Genomic DNA, 17829 nt, shown 5'->3' on the forward strand with positions numbered 1-17829 from the left:
GATTGCCGGTTCCTCAACAGTACTGAACGCAGTGCTGTCATGGTGCCTCTGGAACGTGGATGTGGGTACACTAGTCCTGGGGTCCGGCCAAGGCTATCTCCCACCGCCTGTGCCGCTCCCGGGAGGGCGCGGTTGTGAAAGGCACCTGGGAGTCCCTAACGGCTTTGCAGGCCTCTCACCTCCCCTCAGGTGGTTTCGGTAGCACAGTCGTTACCGCCCAGGAGGCGGCGGGGAGCGGCCCCTCACGGGACCGAGACGGGTGCATCACCGGCCCCTATTCTTTCCCTAGAGGCTGCAGGCCAGCACCGGGGGTCGCTGCGGTGACTCCTATCAGGGCGAGCCGGGCCGGGATACTGCCTCCAGCACGGCGGGGGGCGGGCGCAGGGGTGAAGCACGCCCCCACCGCAACGACGGCGCCTCGCGCGCTGGTCACGTGACAGCGACCCCACGCCCTCCTCAGTGCCGTGAGATCCCGGAGCGTGGAATGGCTGCAGCGTTATTGTGACGCAGACAGCGAGGCAGTCGAGGGCAGTCTCACGGAGGAAAACCGAGCTGGGCCGCGCCCGCCTACCCGCCGCCGTCGGAATAGCAAGAGAAGCGAGCGGCGCCTCCTGCCCCGCAGAGCGCTAAGTCGGCAGTGACGCGGGTAAGTGCCCGTTCCCTGGGAGCAAGGGCCAGGCGGCCTGAGCTAAGTTTGTGGTGAGGCCGCTCTCTGGCCCCTCGCCCGTGGAAGGGGCAGGAGCTGAGGGAGGGGTGGCGCTTCCCGCCCGCGGGAGCGGGGGTCGCCGCGGGAACTCCGCACCAGAGGGCAGTGGCGGGGGAGGGCCGTCGAGAGGCAGCACCTGGGTCCTTCCTCTTCAGTGGGGCGGGCGGGGGATGGCGGCCACCTGGCATCTCACCTCTGCGGGACAGCGACGTGCGGCGGGGCTTTGTTGCTACTGCTGATACCGTCCCCCGGGGCCGCAGACGCTCCTTTACGGTGGGCGGTGCGGAGTGGGGCCCGCGGAGGCACTGCGCAGCCCCCGCGGGGGTGTGGGGAATGCCGGCGCCGGTAATAAGTTTTTCCTGGCAGGGCCATTCACTTGACGGTGAGGGGGGGCTGCCGAGACAGCGGGAGAGCCGGCCTGGGAGAATAAGCGGAGGGGAGCAGGCCCATTCTTCTGAGAGGGGAAGTATTGCTAGACTGCCCAGGGGAAGTGCTTTCCACGTGAAATCAGAGCTGAATGTGGGGGATTTTATTAGAGCTTTAATACATTATGTTATACATTATGTATAATGTATATATAACATACGTATAACATATTAAGTATATACATTATGTTAGTTCTCTGAAGTGCCACTGTAAAAATCATTCTAATTCAGCTTCTCTGTGAAATCGTAGCCAATGCAAATTTATTTCCATTTTGTTCAGAGCCAGGCATCCCTTGTGAGGAAATAGCCTTAAGCACTGCACGTGTCCCACTAGTGCATATTGAAATTTATAAGACAATTAAGTATAGGTTGCCTGTTTGTAACAGTAGGGAAGCAAATACTAAGTTACCTGGTTTAAAAAAAAAAAAAAAAAAAGCATCTTAGGTTATACTTAGGTCAGTCCAAGATTGTGGTTTTGCAACAACAGATATTAAACCTTTTTTCATATGAAGATCAGTGAGAGTGTTTATGGGAGCAAATGGGAGCTTCATATAAATTATTATATGAAGAAAAGCTTCAGGTTCAGGCTCTGATTGTACCAAATACAAATTAGTTCCTAAATAGTCTCAGGCTTCATTGTCAGTCTTGTTACCTCATGGGATTTTCAATGTTTGGCTTAAAGCCACAGCTCTTGGAGACATTAATCGGTCACAACTGCTTTTCAAAAAACCGAACAAACCCTAAAACAATCAAACAAAACCACAACAACTGCTAGCCCCTGTGGTTCTATAAAAAATGGTGGAAGCATGGCCTCATTGCACACCTAAGCAATCCAACCAGAAAAGGTAACTAAAAAAGTTTTTTAAAAAAATTATTCTGAAGTAAATCACATGATTGTTGGACCCATTCATGATATTTAAACAGCTGAAGACAGTGATACAATCATAGAATCATTAAGGTTGGAAAAGACCTCTAAGATCATCTAGTTCAACTGTCAACCCAACACCTCTATGCCTACTAAACCACGTCCTGAAGTGCCACGTCTACACATTTTTTTAACTCCTCCAGGGATGGTGACTCCACCACCACCTCTCTGGGCACCCTGTTCCAATGCTTGACAACCCTTTCCGTGAAGAAATTTTTCCTAATATCCAATCTAAACCTCTCCTGATGCAACTTGAGGCCATTTCCTCTTGTCTTATTGCTAGTTACTTGGGAGAAGAGACCGACCCCCACCTCTCTACAACCTCCTTTCAGGTAGTTGTAGAGAGCAATAAGGTCTCCCCTCAGCCTCCTTTTCTCCAGGCTAAACAACCCCAGTTCCCTCAGCCGCTCCTCATAGGACTTCTGCTCCAGACCCTTCACCAGCTTCGTTGCCATTCTCTGGACATGCTCCAGCGCCTCAATGTCTCTCTTGTAGTGGGGGGCCCAAAACCAAACACAGTATTCAAGGTACAGCCTCACCAGTGCCGAGTACAGGGGCACGATCACTTCCCTAGTCCTGCTGGCCACACTATTTCTGATATAAGCCAGGATGCCATTGGCTTTCTTGGCCACCTGGGCACACTGCTGGCTCATATTCAGCCGGCTGTCAACCAACACCCCCAGGTCCTTCTCTGCCTGGCAGCTTTCTAGCCACTCTTCCCCAAGCCTGTAGCATTGCATGGGGTTGTTGTGGCCCAAGTGCAGGACCTTGCACTTGGCCTTGTTAAACCTCATACAATTGACCTTGGCCCATCGATCCAGCCTGTCCAGATCCCTCTGTAGAGCCTTCCTACCCTCAAGCAGATCAACACTCCCGCCCAACTTGGTGTCATCTGCAAACTTACTGAGAGTGCACTCCATCCCTTCGTCCAGATCATTGATAAAGATGTTAAACAGAACTGGCCCCAACACAGAGCCCTGGGGAACACCGCTTGTGACTGGCCGTCAACTGGAGTAAACTCCATTCACCACCACTCTTTGGGCCTGGCCATCCAGCCAGTTTTTTACCCAGCGAAGAGTACACCTGTCCAAGCCTTGAGCTGCTAGCTTCTCCAGGAGAATGCTGTGGGAGACAGTGCCAAAGGCTTTACTAAAGTCCAGGTAGATAACATCTACAGCCTTTCACTGTAGCCTACACTCATCCACTAGGCGGGTCACCTTGTCGTAGAAGGAGATCAGGTTGGTCAAGCAGGACCTGCCTTTCCTGAACCCATGCTGGCTGGGCCTGATCCCCTGGTTGGCCTGCACATGCCTGTTGAGCACAGTCAAGATGAACAGCTCCATAATTTTCCCCAGTACTGAGGTCAGGCTGACAGGCCTGTAGTTCCCCGGATCCTCCTTCCAGCCCTTCCTGTAGATGGGTGTCACGTTGGCAAGCCTCCAGTCGTCTGAGACCTCCCCTGTTAACCAGGACTGCTGATAAATGATGGAAAGTGGCTTGGCAAGGTCCTCCACCAGCTCCCTCAGTACTCTCGGATGGGTCCCATCCGGCCCCATAGACTTGTGAATGTCCAGGTGGTGTAGCAGGTTGGTAACTGCTTTCTCCTGGATTATGGGGGGTTTATTCTGCTCCCTGTCCCTGTCTTCCAGCTCTGGGGGCTGAATACCCTGGGGATGACTGGTCTTACTATTAAAGACTGAGGCAAAGAAGGCATTAAGTACCTCAGCCTTTTCCTCATCTGTGGTGGCAATGTTCCCCCCCACATCCAATAAAGGAGGGAGATTCTCCTTGGCTCTGTTTTTGTTGTTAATGTATTTGTAAAAACATTTTTTATTATCTCTTACAACAGTGGCCAGATTGAGTTCTAGCTCGGCTTTTGCCTTTCTAATTTTCTCTCTGCATGACTTGACGAGATCCCTGTACTCTTCTTGAGTTGCCTGCCCCTTCTGCCAAAAGTGGTAAACTCTCCTTTTTTTCCTGAGTCCCAGCAAAAGCTCCCTGTTCAGCCAAGCTGGTCGTCTTCCCCACCGGTTCGTCTTTTGGCACCTGGGGATAGCCTGCTCCTGTGCCTTTAAGACTTCCTTCTTGAAGAATGCCCAGCCTTCCTGGACCCCTTTGCCCTTCAGGACTGTCTCCCAAGGGACTCTCTCAACCAGTGTCCTGAACAGGCCAAAGTCTGCCCTCCGGAAGTCCACGGTAGTGGTTTTGCTCACCCTCCTCCTTACTTCACCACGAATCAAGAACTCTATCATATCATGGTCGCTAAGCCCAAGACGGCCTCCAACCACCACATCTCCCACCTGTCCTTCTCTGTTTGTAAACAGCAGGTCAAGCGAGGCACCTCCCCTGGTAGGCTCACTCACCAGCTGTGTCAGAAAGTTATCTTCCACACACTCCAGGAACTTCCTAGACTGTTTCCTCTCTGCTGTGTTGTATTTCCAGCATACATCCGGAATCATAGTATAGGAAAATAAATAGGATTTTCTGTCTTGCACAGATGTGGTGGGTTGACTCCAGACAGCAACTAAGCACCCAATGAACCGCTTGCTCATTCCACCCACCAGCAGGATGGAGGAGAGAATAGGAAGAGCAAAAGCAAGAAAACTCATGGGTCGAGATAAAGACAGTTTAATAAGTGAAGCCTTTCCTTCACTTATTAAAGTAAAGCGGGGGGGAAGCCAAGTGATGCAAAGACAGTCACTATCACCTCCCAGAAGTAGAGTGATGTCCAGCCAGTCTCCAAGCAATAGCTACCTTGGAAAAGACTAACCTCCAGTTTTTATTGCTGAGCATGATGCTATATGGGGAATCTCCCTAGGTCAGTTCGAGTCAGTTGTCCTGGGCGTGTCCCCTCCCAACTTCTTGCCCATCCCCAGCCTACTCCCTGGGGGAGCAGAGTGAGAAACAGAGAAGGCCTTGACACTGTGCAAGCACTGTTCAGCAACAGCCAAAACATTGATGTGTTATCAACACTGTTTTGATCACAAATCCAAAACACAGCACCATATGGGTTGCTATGAGGAAAATTAACTCCATCCCAGCCAGACAGGGTACGGAGGTCCAAACATTCCTTTTAATTTAGCTGCAGTGTTTACTGTTTTATTTCAAATAATTTCTTGAATTCTGAGCAATGAGAAGAGCTAAAGTGAAATGCTAGAAATGTATTTCAAATGGGATCTAAAATGTACTTCAAATAGGTTCTACTGTACAGCTACAGAGTAGAATAGTAAAAGAGTTCATAATATTGGCATGTAAGACAAAATGCTATGATGAAAATTAGACCAAAGGAAAAAACATTGTGGGTGTATTATTTGAGTCAGAACTGTGGTGTTAACTTTGTTCAATAGTACACACAGCTGCATGAGGGCTTTCACATGTTCTAAATGTCACATCCATCCCAGTTAAGGGATTAAGTTAAAAGTTAAAGTTAAATCCATCCCAGCCAGACTCAGTACACTGAGGTATGATACCACCCACACTGGTACAGTTCTCCTCCTTACACAGTCCTCTTCCAGGTCTTCCAAGGCCCGTTGTCTTCATGTCCACATCAGCTCTGCCCCATCTGAGCACTTTGTTGATTTGAACCAGAAAGGGAAAAGCATGACAGCCCTGCTACAGCCGCTCTAATTTCTGTCCTCTGAAAGGGAGACACACAGGTATCTCTATCTTGACGCTGTGAAGAGATGCCAGCAAGTCATGGGAGCGTGTATAGCCAGAAACAGCCCTGTGTGAGGCTGTGGTGGGTTGACCCCAGCCAGCAGCTAAGCTCCCACCCAGTCACTTGCTCACTCCCCTCTCCAGTGGGATGGGAGAGAGAATCAGAAGGTCAAAAGTGAGAAAAACTCATGGGTTGAGATAAAGACAGTTTAATACGCAGAGCAAAGCAGTGCGCACAAGCAAAGCAAAAGGAAGGAATCCATTCACTACTTCCCATAAGCAGGCAGATGTCTAGCCATTTCCAGGAAAGCAGGGCCTCAGCATGTGTAACGGTTACTTGGGAAGACAAACACCATAACCCCGAACGTCCGCCCTTCCTCCTTCTTTCCCCCAGCTTTTATTGCTGAGCATGACGTCATATGGTATGGAATATCCCTTTGGTCAGTTGGGGTCAGCTGTCCTGGCTGTGTCTCCTCCCAACCTCTTGTGCACCCCCAGCTTCCTCACTGGTGGGGCAGCGTGTGAATCTGAGAAGGCCTTGACACTGTGCAAACAGTGTTCAGCAATAACTAAAACATCAGTGTGTTATCAACACTGTTTTAGTCACAAATCCAAAACATAGCACCATATGAAGAAAATTAACTCCATCCCAGCCAGACCCAGTACAGGGGCACACAACTGTCACAGACAACAGCGCGAGTCATATTGGGGATGGTGCAGTAATATTGGTACTTGTGGTTGTGGCATCCTTTGGTGTTGTATATACTTGGAATGGTGAGACTAGCATCAGCATACTGTGCCTCACGAGCACAAAGACCAGTTCCAATCAGCTTTGTGGTATGAAGCCTATTTACTTCCCTCACCCTCTTTTTAAATACTTCCACTGACCAGATGGGATGTGCAGTAGAGCTGTATTTTCCCCCCTTGTCTGTCCCTCAGTACCTGCTTGAAGCTCCAGTAGCTTCATGAATCTGAAATGAAATTTAGTCCCATGAATCATTAACATGGTTACAGGTGTGAGGAGAGGAAGAGAGGGGAGAACCTACCATTTTTATTTCAACTTTATTAGAATAAACATACATTTATTTCAGGTTACAGTTAAAATGCCTGGTTCTTCCCTTTCTTCTCTTCCTCCCTCTATTAGCCATGTTAATTAATGTTAAGTAAAATAAAGAAAAGTTCATATTTTTCAGATTAAAGTCTTTGTAAGGAACCAGTTTGCCAATACTTTACTGTGTATTACTTAGAAAATACTGTGATTTTCACACAGTTTAAATGTATATTTTCACTGTCAAGATGAAAAACGTTAAAAATCATTGAGAAGTATTAGATTTTGGAAGAAAATGTGGTTCTTTTCAACTGTTTTAGGACCATAAACTAGGACCATAACTAAACTCAAGGACTAAACAAAATAGGACCATAACTAAACTCAAGGAAATAAGTGCATTTCTTAGATAATCAGCAAGAGGACTTGTAGGAGGGTTGTGTCTGGGGTTGCTCTTTTTGTGGCAGATGTATTTGTTTCTCAAAGAAGACGAAGATAGGCTTACGTGGAGCAGGTGCATAATAAAACCAAGGGGATTTATCTTTAAATGCAAATGTGGTTGTGCAATAGATTTATATGCACAGTGGAACTATTGGAAACATTAAAATAGAACATATGCATCAGATACCTTATTGATTTAAGGTTCCAAGAGAGTTTTTAACTGAGCAGAAAAACACAGTCAATTATTGTAGTAGAAATATCACCTGCTGCTTACCTGTCTAAGGTTGAACTGTAATTTTATCTTCTAAGATAAGGTTACAAGTGATTCACAGGTATGAAGATATTGCAGTTATCAAAAAGAAAAGTACAATTTAGCTTTCATAGTTTGCTAATTGGGATAATCCTTTGTTAGGCATATTTTCTTGCATTTTAAGGAATATTTACAGAAAGTTATTTTGAATATGAGTTTGGTGGATTTACAGTTTATGAAGAATAATTGAGTAACAAATTTAATTTTTGTTTTAAAGTGTAATATTATATTTGTAAGGTTTGCTTGTTCTTGTTTGCAGTCAAACTGCTGGCATTGTTTTTGTTTGCTTATATTGGCGAAAAAGGCATTGTGTCACTTATCTTTTAAACTCAGTACAACATATTATGTGACCTCTCCTTGTGTATAAATCCCCCCCTGCCCCATTTGTGTTATTGTTGCTCACCTTTTACAGTGAAATTATAATCAGGAATTTAACATTTCCCTTCAACTCCTCCATTTTAGCAAACTTGTTTACATCTGTGAGTAAAAATTAGGCTATGCTGCATAGCTTTCTCGCATGTGCATGACGGCACTATAAACATGATTATGATTTGAAGTTATGCTGTTTTGCTGGTTATTCATTCACATAATTCTTTTGCAGGATCTAGCCATAATGGCTGGCATTTTTCATAAGTAGTGGGGAAATACCTTTACCCAGACTAACAACATATAACTGCTGGCATATGTATACATGCATGTACATATATAATTTTTCTTTTACTAAAATACAACTGTAAATATTCTGCCTTTAGTATGCTACACTGGGAGTTCCAGTTGTAGTCATGGTAGTAAACTTATAGAGAGCCTAAGAATTACGTTTGAATTGGCTCAAGGTTTTCAATATTAAAGTTGTGAGCATGGTGAGAAATTTAGTAGAATATTTATAAATGCTGTGTCCAAGCTATTTAAGAGCCATATTTTTAAAAAGCAAAGCAAAATCAAATGTGGAAAGATAGTGCTCTCAGAAGCAGAAGTGATAGAAAGGTAAATGGGCTACATGTCATATTCTTTGACCCACGCTTCTATTGTACTTTGACTAAATATACTCAACTGATTTTATTTCTCCTCTTGTACGTTCAGATAGTCTTAAGGTATGTGCTTTAATTATGTGGAATACTGGGTTATTATCTTTTAGGAAATCATATTTTGAGCATTGGATAAAGCACAATATTTTTGCTTGTTGCTAGGACATGGGCAAAAACTTATCTTGAGTTACAGAATGGAATTACCAGGAAATGGAGTTATACTTGCATCATTAATTATTTGCTTTTTATTAACCTAAACCAGATTTCAAATTAGAGATAAAGGAATTTTATAGTGGCTAAATATAAGCAACTGTGAATAAATACTGTAATCTTGAACTCTGTCAGTGCTTTTCACTTCATATCTGTAGAATCACGGTTACCTGGACCCCTTGGCCAACATTGTTGATGTTTAAATTAATAGGCATTCTGGTGGTAGATGCAAATAAAGAGAGGCAGTGTACCCATGAAACAAGCAACAGATTAGGAAAAGAAGGATTCAGCTATTCACTGTCCTTTTGAGTATATGTTCTACAACATTTTGATGCAATATTTGCTTAAAGCAGTTTGATAGCATAATTTTCAGGAGGCTGAGTTTGTATTTTTCCATATCCATGCTTATACTAGTTATTTGTGTATGTTGTATTAAGTTATCCTTAGGAAAGGGAGAACTGCCTTTTAAAATATAATTACGATAACAGTAATTGGTGTTATGATTGAACAGGCCAGACCTTGGAAAAAAACCACTGGTAAACTGATTAACCACAAGTTAAACAAGAACTAAATTTGTGATATACTGTTACAGAGTAGATGATGCAGTTCCAAAAGTTAAAGTTTGGAGGCTATGCATGTAGTTCAATATGCTTCTGTTGGTTAATTTTCATTTGTGTTAGTGTATCATGTTGTACCTTTGGTAAATGGCACTACTTTTGGTGATATGTTGACTCTTTAATTCTAGATTCAGGATGACTGTGTTTACAAATAGCTCAATACAAAAATTCTTGAAACAGATTTTTGGGAGCACAAACGTCTCGGTGATTAATATAAAATTATTACTTATTGTTCAGCATTATGAATGTGCTTATGGTAAATGTGACCCAAATTTAGCAGTTATCTTAACCGCTCAGTAGTGCTGTGAAAATCATTGATAATGTCAGTCTAATGGGTAGATTTTTCACACCATATTTGGCAACTTTAGCTGTCATTCTCCAAGACTGAACAGAGATAGTAATTAAATTCACTCACCTCCTTACAGTTCTTCTTGAGGGTCATAGATGAAGCACATTAACAAATAATGTAATGAAAACTGTATTGCTTTTTTTCTGCAATGTTCCCAAAGTGGATGAGTTAACTTACCGTCTCTCTACCCTTCCTATTAAAGCACCTCACGAATCAGGTCTTAGATAGAATGCCTTGTACAGCATTTCCTGAGTGTCTGGAGTTTTAGTTGTAATCGTGTGCTGAGGTGCCCAGGTTTGAACAGCTAAGTAGAGCGTGACTGTGCATGTGCTTAGGGTTTTTGCAGAGAGAAAGCATCATGGGATTGTTATCCCTGCTCCCAGAACTTTCTGTATTTCAGTAGCCTGCTTTTTCCCATGGTAAATTAGCCCATACGTAATCCTTGCTGCTGTGGTTCGATTCCTACCAGAACTTGAATTGTCTGAGACAAAACTAGCTTATGTATCTTCATACTCTCCTCTTAAGGCAGCTAAGCATGCTGAAGAACTACGTTCCTTCTTAACTTGTGCTCTGGTCGTGATTTAGCAAAATGCACACAAAATCTCCACGGAGCAAATAATTCTGTACACAGTCAGTTTAAGAATGTGCATAAATCCCTTTGGTCACTCACTGCACAAACTGTAGTAAACCAGCCTTGAGGGGCCTCTGTGGATTCTTTGTGTTTGTAGCTCCCTGTATTCCAAACCAGCTGGCACCCTCCCATGTAAGAAAGTAAGTTCAGTATTGCTGTTTTTTCCTTATGTGATATGTAGTTATTGTGCACTGATCCCAGAACACTTTTAAACCGATAATTTCTAATTTCATTGCTAAAGCAACTGAGGGAATGAGAGTAGAACAACAACAGCTGGGTATGATTCTATCTGAGGAGGTGAGGGAGGGAAAATGGGGAGGCAAGGATATGTGACATATTATTTTGTATCTGTGAGGGACTTCAGTACTTGCCTTCTCAGTTTCAATCTAATCTAAATTTGAATATACTGCTACCCAGGTGTCAGGCTGCAGGGTGTGCCCTACTCTTATGCCAGTACCAGATGGCAGTAGTGAGTACACCTGTGGGAGGTGTGTCCAGGTAGAGGAACTCCTCAGCTTGGTGGCAGAGCTCCCAGAGGAGGTGAGTAGGTTGAGGAGTATCAGGGAGACTGATGAGATCGACTACTGGAACTGCACCCTACCTTCCCTGGGACAGGCCTGTCAGGCAGACAGGACACATGCTATGGAGGATCCCCTATCTTCTCTCCACCTGGCTGAACACGGTGACTTAAGGGATAGGTGTCACGGATGGAGTGAGAGTGCACTTTACTTGTAAGAGAGAAGCAAAAATATACTTTATTGATATAAAACAGGGAGTTAAAGTTCAATGGTAAATGCGACAGTGGTTTAACAAGATTCGATGGCAAGGTACACTTGATCATTTACTGCATAGAGGACAGGGTCAGACAAAACTGTCAGGGAGACCCTCCTGTTGAGTCATGAGGTTCGGAGAAGGATCCCCTTGCTTTCTAAACTCCTTCTCAGAGAGGAGTCTAGGTGTGGCTAGATCCAGTCCTAGTCCCAGACTTAGTCAACGGTTTATGTCTAAAGGATTATATATGCGCAATCAATCCTTTATATCTCTTAGCTAAGATTTCAAAGTTTAGCATGCTATTAGTCACTTACCGAGGATCTGTTGTGGCAAGGAATCTCTCAACCTCGAGGAGTAACCTTGAGAGGCATCCCTGCTTAAGGGGAGATCCGGCATGCAGCCTGCTGCTGTGCAGGAGAGCTCAAAGGGCTCTTGGGCTGCTCACTATTTATGGGGGATAAGATGATTGACTCATAGTCATATTTGCATGCCGACCACAGGTTTTAGTTTCTTCGGTGGGTGCACTGCACAATAGCCCTAGGCTATTGTGTTGTTATCTGTCTCCTGAATCCACTTTGAGCTGGATGCAGCCATCGTGACCAGATGCATCCATTACATTTGCCACTGGTGGTTACCACCTGAGCAGGGTTGCAGGAGATAAAGGTCAGGGGCAGGGGAAGCACACCGTCACAATAGGGGGCAGTGGTGACAAGTTCCTGCCTGGCGCAGCAGGTGCATCTCCTCTGTGACTACCTCACCTTCCCAGGTGCCCTTGCATAATAGGTATGAGGCTCTGCAAGTGCAACCGAACAATGACAAGGATAATGGTCCATCTAGGTTGGAGGAGTCGCCGAGGTTAAGTCGGCCTGCGCCCTGCATCAAAACCACTTCCATAAAGAAAAAAAGACGTGTCATTGTCATAGGAGACCCTCTCCTGAGGGGAACCGAAGGCCCAATATGCAGACCTGACCCACTTCTTAGGGAAGTCTCCTGCCTCCCTGGGGCCTGGGTTAAAGATGTGACAAGGAAACTTCCTACCCTGGTACAGCCTTTGGATTATTATCCATTATTGCTTTGTCATGTAGGCAGCGATGAAGTTGCAATAAGAAGTCCGAGGGCAATCAAGAGAGACTTCAGGGCCTTGGGACGACTGGTTAACGGATCAGGAGCACAAGTAGTGTTCTTCTCTATCCTTCCAGTTGCAGGGAATGATGAGGGAAGAAACAGGACGACTCAGCAGATCAATACCTGGCTCCGAGCCTGGTGTCACTGGCAGAATTTTGGGTTTTTTGATCATGGGTTGGTCTACTAGTGAGAGATGTAGGGGTTCCTTGTGTTCACCAGGCCTGCTAGCGAGAGATGGGGTACACCTGTCTCAAAGGGGGAAAAGGATCTTTGTGCAGGAGTTATCAGGGCTTATTGAAAGAGCTTTAAACTAGATTTGAAGGGGGGAAGGGATAAAACCAGGCTCGCTAGAGATAAGCCTGGGGGTGTCATGCCAAAGTTTGAGGGACGGTGTGCTAGCGAGGTCTTTTGGTCTGCCATCTCAGTGGAGGTAGGGGATGGAGATCCATGTGGCAGCAAAGACGCAAGGGTTATGGATGTGTTAGAAACCATGGAAGCACCTGAGAACAGTCACGTACGAATTAGGGCTTCTCCCCCCAAAAAGGTGGCAGGATCAATAGCCCAAATGAAGCGCATCTACACCAATACATGCAGCATGGGCAACAAACAGGAGGAGCTGGAAGCCATTGTGCAGCTGGAAAACTATGCTATAGTTGCCATCACAGAAACATGGTGGGATGACTCGCACAAGTGGAGTGCTGCAATGGATGGCTATAAACTCTTCAGGAGGGATAGGCAAGGCAGGAGAGGCAGTGGGGTAGCCCTGTATGTTAGGGAGTGTTTTGACTGTCTAGAGCTTGATGATGGTGATGAAAGGGTCGAGTGTTTATGGGTGAGAATCAAGGGGAAGGCCAACAAGGCAGATATCATGGTGGGAGTCTGTTACAGACCACCCAACCAGGATGAAGAGGCAGATGAAATATTCTATAAGCAGCTGGGAGAAGTCTCACAATCACTAGCCCTTGTTCTCATGGGGGATTCAACTTACCAGAATCACAGAATCACAGAATTGTATAGGTTGGAAAAGACCTTTAAGATCATCGAGTCCAACCATAAACCTAACACTGCCAAAACCACCACTACACCATGTCTCTAAGCACCTCAGCCAAACGTCCTTTAAATACCTCCGGGGATGGCGACTCAACCACTTCCCTGGGCAGCCTGTTCCAATGCTTGATAACCCTTTCCGTGAAGAAAAATTTCCTAATATCCAGTCTAAACCTCCCCTGGCGCAACTTGAGGCCATTTCCTCTTGTCCTATCACTTGTTACCTGGGAGAAGAGACCGACCCCCACCTCTCTACAACCTCCTTTCAGGTAGTTGTAGAGAGCAATAAGGTCTCCCCTCAGCCTCCTTTTCTCCAGGCTAAACAGTCCCAGTTCCCTCAGCCGCTCCTCATAAGACTTCTGCTCCAGACCCTTCACCAGCTTCGTTGCCCTTCTCTGGACACGCTCCAGCACCTCAATGTCCCTCTTGTAGTGGGGGGCCCAAAACTGAACACAGTATTCGAGGTGCGGTCTCACCAGTGCCAAGTACAGGGGGACAATCACTTCCCTATTCCTGCTGGCCATGCTATTTTTGATACAAGCCAGGATGCCATTGGCTTTCTTGGCCGCCTGGGCACACTGCTGGCTCATATTCAGCCGGCTGTCAACCAACACCCCCAGGTCCTTCTCTGCCTGGCAGCTTTCCAGCCACTCTTCCCCAAGCCTGTAGTGTTGCATGGGGTTGCTGTGGCCCAAGTGCAGGACCTTGCACTTGGCCTTGTTAAACCTCATACAATTGACCTTGGCCCATCGATCCAGCCTGTCCAGATCCCTCTGCAGAGCCTTCCTCCCCTCCAGCAGATCAACACTCCCACACAACTTGGTGTCATCTGCAAACTTACTGAGGGTGCACTCGATCCCTTCGTCCAGATCATTGATAAAGATGTTAAACAGAACTGGCCCCAACACCGAGCCCTGGGGAACACCGCTTGTGACCGGCCGCCAACTGGAGTAAACTCCATTCACCACCACTCTTTGGGCCCGGCCGTCCAGCCAGTTCTTTACCCAGCGAAGAGTACACCCGTCCAAGCCATGAGCAGCCAGATGTCTGCTGGAAATGCAATACAGCAGAGAGGAAACAGTCTGGGAGGTTCCTGGAGTGTGTGGCAGATAACTTCCTGACACAGCTGGTGAGTGAGCCATCTAGGGAAGGTGCCCTGCTGGACCTGTTGTTTGCGAAGAGAGAAGGACTTGTGGGTGATGTGATGGTTGGAGGCTGTCTTGGGCAGAGTGATCACAAAATGATAGAGTTTTTGATTTTTGGAGAAGTAAGGAGGGGGGTTAGGAGAACTGCTGCCTTAGACTTTTGGATGGCAGACTTTGGCCTGTTTAGGAGCCTGGTTGACAGAGTCCCTTGGGAGGCAGTCCTGAAGGGCAAAGGAGTCCAGGAAGGCTGGACATTCTTCAAGAAGGAAATCTTAAAGACACAGGAGCAGGCTGTCCCTACATGCTGAAAGATGAGCTGGCAGGGAAGAAGACTGGCCTGGCTGAACAGAGGGCTTTGGCTGGAACTTAGGAGAAAAAAAAAAAGAGAGACTTTATGACCTCTAGAAGAAGGCTATGCAGGGAGGAAATTAGAAGGGCCAAAGCCCAACTAGAACTTAATCTGGCTACTGCGGTAAAAGACAATAAAAAATGTTTCTATAAATACATTAGCAACAAAAGGAGGGCTAAGGAGAATCTCCATCCTTTATTGGATGCGGGGGGAAACATAGTGACAAAGGATGAGGAAAAGGCTGAGGTACTTAATGCCTTCTTTGCCTCAGTCTTTAATAGTAAGACCAGTTGTTCTCGGGGTACTCAGCCCCCTGAGCTGGAAGACAGAGATGGGGAAGCAGAATGAAGCCCCCATAATCCAAGGGGACATGCTTAGCGCCCTGCTACACCACTTCTTAGGCACACACAGAAGTCTATGGGGCTGGATGGGATGAAGTGCTCACCAAGCCACTTTCAATCCTTTATCAGCAGTCCTGGCTAACCTGGGAGGTCCCAGTTGACTGGAGGTTAGCAAATGTGACGCCCATTTTCAAGAAGGGCCGGAAGGAGGATCCAGGGAACTACAGGCCTGTCAGCCTGACCTCGGTGCCAGGGAAGGTTATGGAGCACCTCATCTTGTGTGCCATCACATGGCACATACAGGACACCCAGGTGATCAGGCCCAGTCAGCATGGGTTTATGAAAGGTAGGTCCTGCTGGACTAACCTGATCTCCTTCTGTTGACAAGATGACCTGCTTAGTGGGTGAGGGAAAGGCTGTGGATGTTGTTTACCTGGACTTCAGTAAAGCCTTTGGCACCGTTTCCCACAGCATTCTCCTGGAGAAACTGGCTGCTCATGGCTTGGACGGGTGTACTCTTCGCTGGGTAAAGAACTGGCTGGATGGCCGGGCCCAAAGAGTGGTGGTGAATGGAGTTTACTCCGGTTGGTGGCCAGTCACAAGTGGTGTTCCCCAGGGCTCAGTATTGGGGCTGTAACCAGATGTAACCAAAATGATTAGTTTGTTCTTTTGTAACTAAGCAACATAGAGATAGGAGCGGGGTAGACAATACTTTAATGTTGTGTTTGTACACCTATGGCTACGGATATGCTACTATGCCCAAAGACAATTGGACAAGGAGTAGTATGGTCATGCTGCTATGTTCCCAGTACAGCCACAGCCCATCTTTGACAACGAGTCGAGGGTGGTTAGAATAATTGATTTGTGTTAAGGGTGCCAAATCATTGTTAGGGACCATGCACCATGAAGAAGGAAAATGGGTTACGTAAGCAAGGTGGGATTGCGCATGTCCAGAAGAAGGGGTCAACTAAAGGACACACCTGTACGACCACCAAGGACCACCAGAGACCCCCACAGAAGCCCCTTGGAGCTCAAGGAAGCATGCATAATGACCACGCAAATATGATAATTAGTTCTAGGAAATAGAATGAATATGTATGGTCATTCTGGGAAATTTGATGCATATGTATGTAATTGGACAATATAAGTTTCAGCTGATGTAACCTGCGGTATGCACGCTAGGTGGAATGAGCCCTGGTGCATCCGGCGCCGTAATAAAGAATGCCTGCTTCTTAATACTACATTGGTGTTAAGGAGTTTGATTCCCGATTTCGGTGACAGGGCCATTTCTGTTTAATATCTTTATCAATGGTCTGGATGAGGGGATCGAGTACGCCCTCAGTAAGTTTGCAGATGACACCAAATTGGGCGGGAGTTTTGATCTCCTTGAGGGTAGGAAGGCGCTACAGAGGGATCTGGACAGGCTGGATCTATGGGCCGAGGCCAAATGTATGAGGTTCAACAAGGCTGAGTGCCGGGTCCTGCACTTGGGTCACAACAATCCCATGCAATGCTACAGACTTGGGGAAGAGTGGCTGGAAAGCTCCCTGGTGGAAAAGGACCTGGGGGTGTTGGTTGACAGCTGGCTGAATATGAGCCAGCAGTGTGCCCAGGTGGCCAAGAAGGCCAATAGCATCCTGGTTTGTATCAGGAATAGCGTGGCCAGCAGGACTAGGGAAGTGATTGTTCCCCTGTACTTGGCACTGGTGAGGCCACACCTCGAATACTGTGTTCGGTTTTGGGCCCCTCACTACAAGAGGGACATTGAGGTGCTGGAGCATGTGCAAAGAAGGGCAACGAAGCTGGTGAAGGGTCTAGAGCACAAGTCCTATGAGGATCGGCTGAGGGAACTGGGACTGTTTAGCCTGGAGAAAAGGAGGCTGAGGGGAGACCTTATTGCTCTCTACAACTACCTGAAAGGAGGTTGTAGCAAGGTGGGGGTCAGTCTCTTCTCCCAGGTAACAAGTGATAGGACAAGAGGAAATGGCCTCAAGTTGCGCCAGGGGAAGTTTAGATTGGATATTAGGAAAAATTTCTTCACGGAAAGGGTTGTCAAGCATTGGAACAGGCTGCCCAGGGAAATGGTTAACTCGCCATCCCTGGAGGTATTTAAGAGACAAGGAGATGTGGTGCTTAGGGACATGGTATAGTGGTGGACTTGGCAGTGCTAGGTTAATGGTTGGACTTGATGATCTTAAGGGTCTTTTCTCAATGTAAATGATTCTGTGATTCTGAGTTGTATAGGGAACGGAATTAGCCCAGCTGATAAAGTTTAGTAAAATGGACACTGAAGCATATGTTCATCAGTCCCATATGCTTTATACTGTGTTCCCAGGCTTTTCTTTTTGCAGTTATAGTTTTTAGGCGAACATAGCTATCGTAGCACTGGATGTGTTTGTATGTGCCTACACTGCAGTTGAGTAGTATGATCGCAGTACGTGTGGACAGTTATGTACTAGCTTTAATCTGTATGTCATGTGAAGACATGACAGCCTAGACTGAAGTGAGGGCTGTCCAAGTGTGCTGGACAGATTGATAAGCTATGCTGAAGTCTGCATTCATCTGTCTTCACAGCTCTTTTTAACTAGAATAGTGCTAACATAGATACTCCTACACATGCTGAAATCGATTCAAGACTGCATGCCCGCTGCTTCTCTACTGTGCTGTCTGTAGATGCTCTCTGTCTGGGGGTGCATCCCTTGTTCTTTGT

The 17829-nt window shown here is 46.4% G+C and overlaps 1 protein-coding gene across 3 annotated transcripts in view; it reads left to right on the forward strand.

The window, feature by feature from the left end:
- The first annotated feature begins 453 nt into the window (after positions 1–453).
- Positions 454–17829, forward strand: part of LOC142403050 (synphilin-1-like) — a 141977-nt gene continuing 124601 nt past the window's right edge. For all 3 annotated transcript variants that reach the window (XM_075489180.1, XM_075489182.1, XM_075489183.1), the window contains exon 1: positions 454–646. The gene's annotated coding sequence lies outside the window, so the exon portion shown is untranslated. The remainder of the gene's footprint in view (positions 647–17829) is intronic.

Source organism: Mycteria americana (assembly GCF_035582795.1).
Source record: "Mycteria americana isolate JAX WOST 10 ecotype Jacksonville Zoo and Gardens chromosome W unlocalized genomic scaffold, USCA_MyAme_1.0 Scaffold_32, whole genome shotgun sequence".
NCBI classification, from domain to species: Eukaryota; Metazoa; Chordata; class Aves; order Ciconiiformes; family Ciconiidae; genus Mycteria; species Mycteria americana.